The following is a 9,078-nucleotide window of genomic DNA, read 5'->3' on the forward strand; positions in this document are numbered from 1 at the left end:
AAACCTTGGTCTCCAAGCTATGGCGGTTGCGGGAAGTTGGTTTTCTTCCTTCCCAAGTCAGTTGCTGACGCAGGGAAGAAGAAGATATTTTATAACAATACGGAATTCACTTCTGGGCGTTGCCATGTTGTCGTTGGTCACGCCTTGGCTTCGTATCGCCTAGTGGATCTTTAGGATTTACTTGATTTGGGCCTATTCTTCTTCTTATGTTCATTGGGCTTGCTGGATATGTCCTTAAGCCCATTGCCCGGTCCACAGCCCCCCAAGCACGAAGTCCAAAGGAGTGAAGTGCTTGAATGTGGTTCAAATTTTCCCTCTAGAATTTTTTGGCGCGAGATAAATCTCGTCACGTCCTTACCCATTTCTGATACACGTTCGTCTATTTACGCTCCATATCTAATAACCGTCTCTCCACTTCCTGCAGCCACGATGGGATTTTTTCTCTATAAATGAAGCATTCGACGGGAGGATCAAACCATCACTTATCACCAGCTTGCTTAGAAATCTTGTTTCCGCAATATGTCTCCTAAAAATCCTCCCTTCGAATGTGGTCAATCTCCTGCTTCCCCCGTCATTAAGCGGCTCCGGCGTATGTTGACCCTAAGTACGGAGGACTTAATGGACGATTTTGGTGAGTTCTCAGAATTCGTCAAAGAGCTGAATGATTATTGCTGGAGGCTGACCAAGGAGGAGAAACGTTTTCTCGACAGTGTGCTGCGTCTGGAGAAAGAGTTGAAGGATAGTGCATCCTTCGTGATTGCTGTGGAAAACGTCAAGGAATGCCATACCAAAGTTACTGAAGCTGTTGATAGTCAGATAGAGATCACGAAGGAAACCATGGGTGTGCAGGAGGAAATCTTAGGAATATGCTTTAATGAGGAGCGGAGGGTGGACGATCGTTTGGCGATGCTGAACAAGGAGATGAAGCCGCTTGTGAAGAGGAAGAGGGCTCTTCAAGGCGAGATTAGGGATGATGTTGCTAAGCTAATTTCGAGGCGTCACTCTCTGGTGGACCTTTTGGATAAACAGGGCGAGCTGAGAGAGGATTTGAAGCCTATTGAAGAAAACATGGTGAAGGCGAAGAGGGTGAAACGGGCATTGGAAGAAATGCATCGTATCGCCGTTGCCGACGTCGGCGAATTGGGGAGTTCTACCATGCCATAAAGTCTTTGTTTGCTCATCTTTCCATTTGTGCTTTTCTTTCTAGTGTTTGTAATTTTGCTTCTGCATTTTGGGACCTTTGTTGTTTTCATTTCGCACTTTTGCTTCCGTTGTATTTCCTTCACCAACATTTGAATTTTTAAGTAGTTTCTTTTCCTTATGCGATGTTCTCTTATTTCTGCTAATATCGCCTCCTTTTTTGCAATTTTTTCGATAATTTGAGTAGGTCAAATCTTGACTTCTTGGAAATATATAAAAATGACGCTTTTCGAGACAGTCAAACCAAAGTGGTTGTGAGCGTCCAAGCATTTAATTATGACCGTTAATAACGATGCTAGGGTTAAGCGTAATCGGCTATAAATATCAAAAGCTAAACTCACATTCTCATCAACTTGTTCTGAATCCTTACGATGGAAAGGAGAAATGCTAAAACACCCCTTGCTGAGAAGCCTCAATCTCAGCGAAGGAAGAAAAAGGTGGAAATAACCACTTCGAACTCCACTCGTTCCCGAAGGGCTAAAGAGGTCAAAAAGGTGGAGGTTATCATTCTTTCCTCTGATACCTCTGATTCTGATAGCGCTGATGGGGATTACGCTTCGTTTCTGGAGACGTATGTTCCTCCCGAGCTTTCTTCTCGTGCTTCTTCGTCGGGTGAAGAAGATGGATCCCGGATTACCGTGGAGTCCAAGATGACGCTTCCTGAGCCTGTGCAGAAGGGTTCGGAATCCAAGTGATGGGACTTTTTAGGAATACCTGTTGTTTTTTGTAACTTGGTTTCCCCTCGTTGTACTTTTATCTTCTGTCATTAATAAAGATTCCCTTTCCCGTTTTGAGTTGAATGTTTTATTTTTGCACTTTGCTTTTTCCTTGTCTTTGACTTCTTTTCTTTAGGCGCTATTCCGACTATTCTTGTTGCGCCCTAGAAGGCGAATCAAACTTCTATCCAGCGAGATAATTAGTCCTGGCGTGACCGTTTAACTAAAGGCGCCTCTCTACCCGCCTGTAGGCGTCATAGTTAATTATCTGACGATAAATCTTCTATGGTTTACTCTCGAGATACGCGCTTTGACACGTACGCGATCCGACGATGTATACGATACTTACTCGTTCGACCCTTACAACTTCAAATTCACTGTTCGGACTAAAGTCTTATAAATAGGAGTTTTACTCTTTCTTTTTCCTTTACTTCTTCTGCAAAATCTTCTACTCCCATCTCGATCCAGTTGCGCTCTCTTCTTCATTCTTCTGATAAAGGTTCTCAACGGTCTCCGTTTTTTAAGACGACTTTATCTCCTTGCTTCGAGGTCTTCGTCCGTTTCATAAGGTATTTCATTTCATACCTTTCTTCTTTTCGTTAATTAGGTTTGCTCTGAGTAGGAACCCTAATTTCTCTAATTAGGTTCAGGACAATGGTTATCTTGAGGGAGTTAGATGAGGATGAGGGGAGAGTTCCTATTTCTTCTCCTAGTTATCTCGAATGGGCGCAACAAGTTCGCGCCCACTATACTAGGGCTAACGGCGTTCTTAATAGCCGGGGGTTTTATTCGGAATTGTGGGGTTTTGATGTTGGGAGTAGTAGTAGTGATAGCGATAGCAGTAGTGATAGTGGTAATGACAGTGATTGCGTCATAATCTCCCCTTCCTCTTTCACAGGAAAGCGGAAGAACCCCTGCCGAGATCTGGTCGTTGCTGACTACACTCCAGTCACCATAGAAGTTCCTTCGAAGTATACTAGTGTGGAAATGGTGAGGAGCTTTAGGAAAGCCGTCAAACTTTCTGACTCCCGACATGAAGATTCTATTATTACCGAGCCTGTCGGAGAAGATGAGTTCGTGTTTTCCAAGAATGACACCCCGCCCGATTATTTTTACCTTTATACTGGCGTGATTCAACCTCTCAACATCTGGTTGCCTTTCACTTCCTTTGAGGCGGAAATGTTGAGGGTTCTCAACGTCGCCCCCACCCAACTCCATCCTAATAGTTGGGCCTTTGTAAAAGCTTTTGAGGTGATGTGCTTAGGTTTTGAACTGGCACCCTCAATTGGCGTCTTTTTCTCATTCTACCACATAAAAAGCTTGAAACCTCAGACTTTGGTTTCCCTAAGCAGTCAACCTAACCGTCGCCTTCTGAGTCTTTATGCCTCCAACTTCAAGAACTTTAAGAATTCTTTCTTTCGGGTTCGCGGTGGCGATCAACTCCCGGATCTGATGTATGATGAAGTAGAAGATCCTCTATTTCCCTTCTACTGGACCGATAACCCTAGGCTTATCAAGGGAGCCGTCTTTGAGGCCTTGAGTGATTTTGAGCAAGATACTGTCAACTTTCTTGATTCTTACGCTCTTATGGATACCGCCGACATTCTTAGGTGTGAGGGTAATAGTGAAGCCCTGACAGAGTATTTACGTAAGTAATGAATTTGGTATTTTTCTACTTCTCTTTAATGTTGATCTCGCCTTATTGCTAACTTGTGTTTCTTTGTCTCTTTTATTTTTGCAGAGAGAATGAGGACTATCTCTAATGAGGAGAGACTGGCATTCTTGGCTAAGGCTCGCCAGCAAAAAGCCAATCCTGCTGTCGCCGTGATTGACCCACTGAAACAGCTGCAAGTGGAGGAAGCTGTTATTAAAGAGGGGCGGAGCAAAAAGAAACATGATGGGCGGATCCGTATCGAGATCCCGGGGAAAGCAGATTCCGGAGCAGTGGGATCTGAGGGTGTTGAACCTCCTCCTTCCAAAAAACAAAGGGTAGAGAAGATTACTCAAAAGGCTGGGGGTGCTGACAAGGGCAAAGGCGCGACTTCCAGTTCTTCTCAGCCTCCTGCTCAAGACGTTGAATCCGCTGCGCCCCTTTCCTGGAGCTCCTTCGATCCTCTGGAGTTTATTGAGAGAGGAGTAACCATGGTGGGTGACATGACTCGCTTCACCAACACTTCGACGGAAGACCTGAGGAAGAAGGCCTTAGAGTATGAAGTCAAGGGTACTCTTCTTAATTATCTACTGACAAACCGCCAGGAGCAAGAGGTTCTAGAGGCGAGGCAAAAGGTGAAGATGGTTGATGATAATCTCGCTGATATTGAGAAGAGGTATTCTGAAACTAAGGCGAAGCTGGAGGATGACATCAAAAAGTTGAAGAAAGAACGGGAGGGCGAGGCAGAGAGGTTGAGGAAAGATTACGAAGAGAAACTGGCGAAGGTCAAAGAAAGCTACGCCGCCTCTGAGGCAAAGCTCAAGGAGAATGTTGCTGCCCAGGTTGAGAAGCTTTCCAAGCTTTCCAAGGAGAAAGATGAGGCGGTGCTCTCTGTTGGTACCTTGGCTGATGAGAAGGCTAGGTTGGAAAATGACATCAACGAGCTTCAACTTTGTGCAGCCAACCAATATGATGAAGGCTTCGCCTTTGCGATCGAGCAGGTTAAGTTGCTCTTTCCTGATTTGGATGCTGAGCGCCTAGGCGAGGCCGATGCAATGAAGCAGATAGTTGATGGCAAGCTCGTTCCTTATGTTCCTCCTCAGTGAATGACTTCTTTTCCCTTTGTTGTAATGACTTTGTTCTTGCCCTTCTGTGGCTTTTTGTAACTATTTTGTATGCCCTTTTGTGGCTTTGAACAATTTGCCCTTTGTTGGGTCCTTTATTAATTTCTTTATTCGCCATCAAGTCTTTTCTTCATAACTTTGTGGATTATTTTGATATTACGTTATTAGATAACGCCTCCTATCGTTCTTGCTTCGGAAACTTTTATCCACACACCTGTGATGTCTTTGACTTTTTAACATAATTGTGAGCTGTTTGAGATTAAATTTGTACCTGTTGTCTTTTGTCGATTGTGGCTGATATGGCGGTATGTCACTTGCTTTGAGTGCGTGCAAGCTTTTCCTTATGGTGATGTTGATAATCTTGCCTTTTCTCACTGTGTACTTTCTGTTTTTGACGTCCCCTACGGGTGACGCCAAGGCCTCTCAACCCTGATTTAATTTCTGTTTCTGACGTCCCCTACGGGTGACGCCAAGGCCTCTCAACCCTGATTTAATTTCTGTTTTTTAAGTCCCCTACGGGTGACGCCAAGGCCTCTCAACCCTGATTTAATTTCTGTTTCTGACGTCCCCTACGGGTGACGCCAAGGCCTCTCAACCCTGATTTAATTTCAGTTTCTGACGTCCCCTATGGGTGACGCCAAGGCCTCTCAACCCTGATTTAATTTCTGTTTCTGACGTCCCCTACGGGTGACGCCAAGGCCTCTCAACCCTGATTTAATTTCTGTTTCTGACGTCCCCTACGGGTGACGCCAAGGCCTCTCAACCCTAATTTAATTTCTGTTTCTGACGTCCCCTACGGGTGACGCCAAGGCCTCTCAACCCTGATTTAATTTCTTTTTTTTTTTTTTTTTTATTCAGAGTTCATAATTTAATCAGGTTGACCTTGATTGACGTAAATATCTTGACTATGTAATAAAGCATGTGTAACAGAATAAAAACTATTAAGATTTTGAAATTCAATGAGCCTCGATAAAAACCCTAGTTTGAACAAGGGAAAAGAGTGTCTCATTGTTTTTTATTAATGGAAAATGGTTCTTATACATCATTAAAATAGTGCTAAAAAGGGATGAATTTACTTATTCTTCCACCAGTGGCGTGATGCTCCGTAACTAGCTGTAGTAGAACTTCAAGTTTGCTATGTTCCACGTCCTGGGGAGGGTTCTTCCTTCCATAGTCTCCAGACGATATGCTCCTCCTTCAAAGGTTTCTTGCACCCGAAAGGGGCCTTCCCAGTTTGCCGCAAACTTCCCTCCTTTATCCTTTCCCATGGGTCTTTTCAACACTAGATCGCCTTCTTGAAAACTTCTTTGTTTGACTCTCGTGTTATAACGCCTAGCGGCCCTTTGCTTTATGGCGAATTCTCTGAAATGCGCTCTCTCCCTTCTTTCCTCGATCATGTCTAGATTCTCTTCCAAAGCTCTATTGTTCTCTTCCTGCGTTGTGGTTTCTCTGCGCCAACTGGGAGGATTTATTTCCACCGGGATCATTGCGTCTGAACCATAGACCATTGTAAATGGCGCTTCTCCCGTCGAGGATTGGGGGGTGGTGTGATACGACCAAAGAATGGGCGAGATGTGGGCTACCCAGGCCTCTCCCTTGCTATCTAGCCTTCTTTTTAATGCCCTTAGTATCACCTTATTCGCTGATTCTGCTTGTCCGTTAGCTTGTGGGTGCTCCACCGATATAAAGGTGTTTTTGATTTCCTTGCTTCGACAGAACTCTACGACTTTTTCGCTGGCGAACTGTGTACCGTTATCGGATACAATGTACTTAGGCAAACCGAACCTGCAGATGAGTTTTTTCCAATAAAAGATTTTGACCTGTTCCGCCGAAATACTAGATACTGGTTCTGCTTCAATCCATTTTGTAAAATAATCAACGGCGACGATGATCCATCGTGCTTGTTTGTAGCCAACTGGAAATGGACCGACAATATCCACACCCCACATGAAAAAAGGCCATGGGGCTAATACTGACTTTAATGGCTCCCCTGGTACGTGATGCAAATTGGCGTGTCTTTGGCATTTATCACAGTTTCTTACATACATGGCGGTATCATCATGTATATCCGGCCAGTAAAATCCTGCTCTCAATATTTTTCCTGCTAAAGCCCTTGAACCGATATGGCTACCACACGATCCCTCGTGTACTTCAGACATGATGTGTTTTGCTTCTTCGTTACTAACGCATAGAAGGAGGGGGGATGCAAATCCCCTTTTATATAGCCTATCTCCTACCATAGAGTACCATGCCGCCATCCTTTTCAATTTGAACGCCTTTTCCCTTTCTTTTGGGAGTTCATCCTTTTTGAGGTATCGGATAATGGGCGATCTCCAATCTTCTTCCTCTATTACCATCATCAAATCTTCTCCGCCGATGCTGGGAGTTTTGATCGTTTCTTGGATAACGGTTCTATGGCTCCCTGGTTTTTTTGTGCTCGCCAGTTTTGACAATAGATCTGCTCCCATGTTTTGTTCGCGAGGGACATAAACTAATTCGAACGAATCGAAGTGTTTAGCTAGACTTTGCACTCCCTCCACGTATTTGATTAACTGTGGCTCTTTCGTCTGAAACTTTCCTGACACTTGGTTGGTTACCAGTTGGGAATCACTCATGGCTTTCAACTCCTTCACTTCCACGTCTTTTGCTAACTTCATTCCTGCTATCAAGGCTTCGTATTCAGCCTGATTGTTGCTGGCTTTGAAGGCGAAACGTAATGATTGTTCTATCATAACGCCATCTGGTCCTTCCAACACTACTCCGGCTCCACTTCCTCGTACGTTGGAGGCTCCGTCTACTGAGAGGGTCCAGGTCGCAGCCTTTTCAGTTGTTGGCGGGGTAGACATTTCTAATACAAAGTCAGCCAGTCTTTGCGATTTGATGGCCCCTCTAGGTGAGAAAGTGATGTCAAATTCTGACAATTCGACGGACCATGCTACCATCCTTCCTGCTAGGTCTGGCTTTCTGAGGACGTTCTTGATAGGGTAATCTGTTCTAACAACTATCTTGTGGCTTTGAAAGTATTGTCTTAATTTTCTAGCTGTGACAACCACCGCAAGAGATAACCTCTCTATCCTCTGATATCTTGTTTCTGCTCCTCTAAGGGTTCTACTTACAAAATATATAGGCTTTTCTTCACCCTCTACTTCCTGAACCAGAGCTGAACTTAAGGCTCTATCAGAAACCGCAAGATAAAGGTAAAGGGTATTACCTGGTAATGGGCGCGTCAAGATGGGCGGCGATGCTAAAAACTCCTTTAGTTGTTTGAAGGCTTCTTCACATTCGGGCGTCCAGGAGAATCTTTCATTTTTCCTAAGGGATGTGAAGAAGTGGAAGCCTTTTTCTCCCGCGCATGATAAGAATCTGGATAATGCCGCTATTCTGCCTGTCAAAGTTTGGACCTCTTTCACAGATGTAGGGCTTCTCATGTCTATGATGGCTCGACATTTTTCTGGATTGGCTTCTATTCCTCTGCTGGTGAGCATGAAACCTAGGAATTTTCCTGCTTGCACCCCGAAGGAACATTTCGCTGGGTTTAACCTCATGTTGTACTTTCTTACTGATCCCAGGATGTCCAAAAGATCTTCGTCATGGCGATTTCCTTCGGGAGTTTTCACTACCATATCGTCAATGTATACCTCTAAGTTCTTTCCTATTTGCTCGGAGAAAACCCTGTCCATCAACCTTTGGTATGTTGCTCCGGCGTTCTTCAACCCGAAAGGCATAACGTTGTAAAAATAATTGCAGGTATTCGACATAAAGGCTGTATGGCGGGCATCTGTGGGGTTCATCTTTATTTGATTATACCCTGAGTAGGCGTCCATGAAACTTAACATCTTGCATCCTGAAGCGCCGTCAATCAACCTGTCTATGTTGGGCAAAGGGTATGGGTCTTTGGGACATGCCTTATTTAGATCCGTAAAATCCACGCACATCCTCCATTTTCCGTTGGCCTTTTTCACCGTGACGACGTTTGCCAACCACGAGGGGTATTTTATTTCTTCAATGAATCCAGCCTCCTTTAGTTTCTTCACTTCTTCCGCTATTGCAGCTCGCCTTTCCTCCCCAACCTTTCTTTTTCTTTGGGAGACTGGTTTTGTGTTGGGTGATATTGATAGTTTATGTGTTATCACCCCTTCATCTATCCCTGGCATATCTGAGGGTTTCCACGCAAATAGTGTTGGAACAAAATTGATTTAAAAATGTTTGCCCCTAAATCTATAAAGGTTTTGATGATAACAAAGTATTAATTAACAATTGGAAGGTCTAAAAATTTATTTTAAGTGCGCAGATATAAGCATCATATAAAGTTCAGAGGATGTGAATTCAGAAGTTCACAAGCGCTCAGAAGATGTTGGACTTCAGAAGTTACAAACTTCAGAGGATG

The sequence above is a fragment of the Trifolium pratense genome, linkage group LG4 (genome assembly GCF_020283565.1).
Source record: "Trifolium pratense cultivar HEN17-A07 linkage group LG4, ARS_RC_1.1, whole genome shotgun sequence".
Classification (NCBI taxonomy): Eukaryota; Viridiplantae; Streptophyta; class Magnoliopsida; order Fabales; family Fabaceae; genus Trifolium; species Trifolium pratense.